The 4,243-nt window shown below is 34.7% G+C and overlaps 1 pseudogene across 1 annotated transcript; it reads left to right on the top strand.

Annotated features, from left to right (window-relative positions):
- Window positions 1–2,041: 2,041 nt before the first annotated feature.
- LOC115991643 lies at window positions 2,042–4,002 on the top strand (annotated as a pseudogene). The gene is made up of 6 exons (XR_004092261.1): window positions 2,042–2,266; window positions 2,346–2,512; window positions 2,587–2,797; window positions 2,993–3,230; window positions 3,319–3,469; window positions 3,585–4,002. The product of XR_004092261.1 is annotated as a G-type lectin S-receptor-like serine/threonine-protein kinase SD1-13 (transcript).
- The last annotated feature ends 241 nt before the right edge of the window (window positions 4,003–4,243 follow it).

Here is a 4,243-nt window from a genome sequence, read left to right as displayed (position 1 = left end):
GGTCACCCTTTTTTTTATTTCTTTTTTCTTCCGTTTTTTCTCAGCCATATTTCCTTAACCTTTTGTCATCTTTATTTCTCCCTTTTCTCAATTTTCCTCCACAAACTTCTTTCAATACCTAACTCTGTTTCAAATATTGCTTGCCTTAACCCAGTACCCACACTTCAACAAAGTGACTTCGATGAGTCATAACCAACACAACACCCTTTTTTTTATTTCATTTTTCTTCCGTTTTTTCTCAGCCACATTTCCTTCACCTTTTGTCTTCTTTATTTCTCCCTTTTCTCAATTTTCCACCACAAATTTCTTTCAATACCTCTCTGTAACTCTGTTTCAAATATTGCTTGCCTTAACCTAGTACCCACACTTCAACAAAGTGACTTCGGTGAGTCATAGTTCATCAAGAATCAAGACCCACTTTAGCACCCCTCTTTGAAACAACTTTTTGACCGTTGTGTTGATCGGTGACTCCATGATTCTCATCAAGAATCAAGACCCAGTTCACTTCGGTAGTACCCACGACATGCAGTGGTGATGGGGCTCCATCGGTGACGAAAACGACATGCGGCGGTGATGGGGCTTCATCTGCGACAAAAATAGTTGTTGAGAGCAACAAATCTAAAAGTTGCGTACGGTCATGATTGGCCGTGGGCCTGTGTTTATACATATATAGATGATGGCAGGCAGAGCATCATGAAAGAGCAGAGCATTGTGAAAGAGTTTTGGTGAAAGAAAAGGTACAGCATCGGGAAAGAGAAGGCAGAGCACGGGTTTGGGACTTAGAAAAGTTTTATTATTATTATTTTTTAAATATTGTGTTGATGTGGAAATTTGTAGGAGCTTCAAAAGCTTCGGTTTTATATATTTATATAGATGTTTATAGATTATGAGTGTATATTTTATTTATTGAAGAATTCTTATCTTTGTGGTGTTACAATGTGAAATTTGGAAACTATTTGTGTTGAGAGATCACAATATTTTACTCCCTACAACTCCTCTAAAAAAGGCCTGTGGGACGCATTGTTGAATGCCATAAAAGGCTTGAGTGTCTTCCACGTCACTAATATATTTTAAGGTGGAGTGGCACACGGTTTGACAAATGATATCAGAGCCAAGTCATGGGTTTAAGTCACATGAGCATCATTGTGAGCAAGGGATTGTCAGGATGACCACAATTTAACTCCCTACAACTGCACTAAAAATAGACCGAAAATTTGTATATTTATATTACCATGCTTTGTATTTGATGGATTATTTATAAGTTTAATATTATTTTCTCTCTCTCTCTCTCTCTCTCTCTCTCTCTCTTTTTCTTGTTTCTTAGTTTCTTATGTAATTTGAAAAAAATGCACTTGAAAGTTGTTTAATTCTACACACATACACACATACACACATGCATAATTATGACTTCGTAATAGTCCAAGCTCTAACCTGTTGGGTTACAATCTGTTTTACATGAATTACGATAAAGATAATCAATTGAATAATTTTAAGCAATCCCAAAAATACTTTTAACAAATTTGCCAAACCAAGATATCAAATTATTCAAACCTATTTCTCTATTAGTGTATCATCCATACGACATTTTAGCCCATAGTGATGGTCCTTGATTTTAGTCCAATTATTAAGAGATTCTCTTATGCCAACTTCAGTGTTTGTCACACGGTTAGACAAATAGGCTTAAAACAGAGATATGAAGCATTAAATAATAATAAAACTAAAAATTAATTAAATAAAAATAAATAAAAAAGACAGAGAGAGTTGAAAGAGTTTGGTCTATCACATACGTAATGAAAGCTTATTAATTCTAGTCAACTGCATTATTTTTCCACAAGTTAAAGCCACACGTAACAGTTCTTTTATTGCCTATGCATTTGATACTGGGACAGGTTGTATATCAACTGCATTATTTTTCCACCCTGGAAGCTTAATTGACCCATAGACATTATCTAGCGGCAGAGTTGATCTTTACATTCGTGCTGCCTATCAGAACTTGGTGAGTTGTTTTTTCTTCCATCTTTAACCCAATCCCACAAAATTCCTCAGCTTCCCAAGCTGATGAAATCCTTGTAAAATGCAATATATTTGACCCCAAGAAAACATATATAGTTAGCTGTTTTATTTGAATTCATGTAATAGTGTTTTTCTGATTTACAGATACAAAGCGAGAAGTGAAAAAAAATTGTCACAATCACTGTGATCATAGGAATGACCATTTCAATCTGCGCTATCAGATTGTGGAAGTGGATCCTGGCTAAACAAAGAGGTAATATTTCAACTAAAATAACACCGCTAGGAAATTTTTGTATATATTACAGATTGATCTCAACTGTAGTCGAATTCAGCAAGGAGATTAAAAGGAAATGAGGAATCACATACACCTTTCCCTAGTGACAACCTGAACCAAGTCCAGGAGCTCCCACTATTCAAATTTGAGATGCTGGTGAGCGCAACAAACGACTTCCATCTATCTAACAAGCTTGGTTAAGGTGGATTTGGTCCCGTATACAAGGTAATGGTTGCTCTTCTAAAGTTTTATTTTCAAATACTATGAATATATAGTTTATGATTTGGGATTTTTAATAGGGAAAATTGTCAGATGGACAAGAAATTGCAGTGAAAAGACTTTCCAGAACCTCTGCCCAAGGGTTAAAAGAGTTTATGAATGAGGTGGTAGTAATTTCTAAACTCCAACATCGGAATCTTGTTAGGCTCCTTGGCTGTTGTGTTGAAGGAGAAGAAAGGATGTTGTTATATGAATACATGCCAAACAAAAGTCTTGATGCATTTCTCTTCGGTTAGTTAATTTTGATACCTTTTTTTATTATAAAAATATTTTACTTCTTTTAATTTTGTGGACGTACTTCTTTTAATCTTGAAATAGTTTTCTGATGACTTTCAGCAAAAGAAATTTTGCAAAGTTCACGTTCATTCACCTTGTAGATTTAATCAGCACTTTCTTTCTCTTTTGTCTTTTGTTTAAATTCATTAGATCCACACAAAGAAAGAGTACTAGATTGGAAAAAACGCTTTAAGATTATTGAGGGAATTGGTCGAGGTCTACTCTACCTTCATAGGGATTCTAGATTACGGATTATTCATAGAGATCTAAAGGCAAGTAACATCCTGTTGGATAAAGAGCTAAATCCAAAAATATCAGATTTTGGTATGGCCAGGATTTTTGGAAGTAATGAAGACCAGGCCAATACTAATAGGGTCGTTGGAACTTAGTAAGTAACTTTTGGTTTGACAATTTCAATTAGATACTACTAATATTGTTGATGACAAGTTTTGGATGTATTTTTTGTTAAAATTTAGTGGCTATATGTCTCCTGAATATGCAATGGAAGGCCGATTTTCAGAGAAATCAGATGTCTTCAGCTTTGGAGTGTTGTTACTAGAGATAGTTAATGGAAGAAGAAACACTAGCTTTTATAATGATGAGCAGTCCCAAAGCCTTTTAGGACTTGTAAGTCATTTCATTGCCTCATTTTTTTTTTTTTTTTAAATGTCCATTGCATTTTGTTCTTTAATAATTTTTAGTATTGGCGGTGATAATTTCAATCATGTTTTCACTTTTTCAGGCATGGAAATTGTGGAGTGCAGACAACGCTATAGCATTAATAAACCCAATGATATATGAGCCCTGCTTTGAAATAGAGATTTTGAGATGCATACAAGTTGGGTTGTTGTGTGTGCAAGAATTCGCTCAAGATAGGCCAACTGTATCTGTTGTTATTTCCATGCTTAAAAGTGAGATTGGTAATTTGCCTCCTCCAACGAAACCAGCATTCACTGAAAAGTTGATTGCATTAGATACAGATCCCTCTAAATGCTTCCAAACAAAATGCTCTATTAACAATGTTACTGTTACAATGGTTCAAGGTCGATAGTTGGCATGTATTATTCACATAATCATGTTGTAGTTATTTATTCATTTTGAACACTTTTTAAAGAATCTTAAACTTTTGTTTGTATTTGTAAAGTTGTGATTTTCAATTACGTTTATTGGCATTAATTTCGTGTCAAATTTGATTGTAATTCTTCAATCATTTCCCTATATTTTTTTGGGATTCAATGTAATGGGTTCAGTATGTGAAGTTGGTTAAGAACTATGAAGGCTAAGCATCTCACAATTTGGCTCACAACTAGCTCGCGAGTGGTGCAACTCACGAAAGGTCAAGTGAAGAGCAAATGCTAGAATTTTAAAGGTTTAAGTGATGGATGGCATCTCGCGAGTGGC

The sequence above is a fragment of the Quercus lobata genome, chromosome 5 (assembly GCF_001633185.2).
Source record: "Quercus lobata isolate SW786 chromosome 5, ValleyOak3.0 Primary Assembly, whole genome shotgun sequence".
Lineage (NCBI taxonomy): Eukaryota > Viridiplantae > Streptophyta > Magnoliopsida > Fagales > Fagaceae > Quercus > Quercus lobata.
This window is presented reverse-complemented; position numbering and strand designations above follow the sequence as displayed.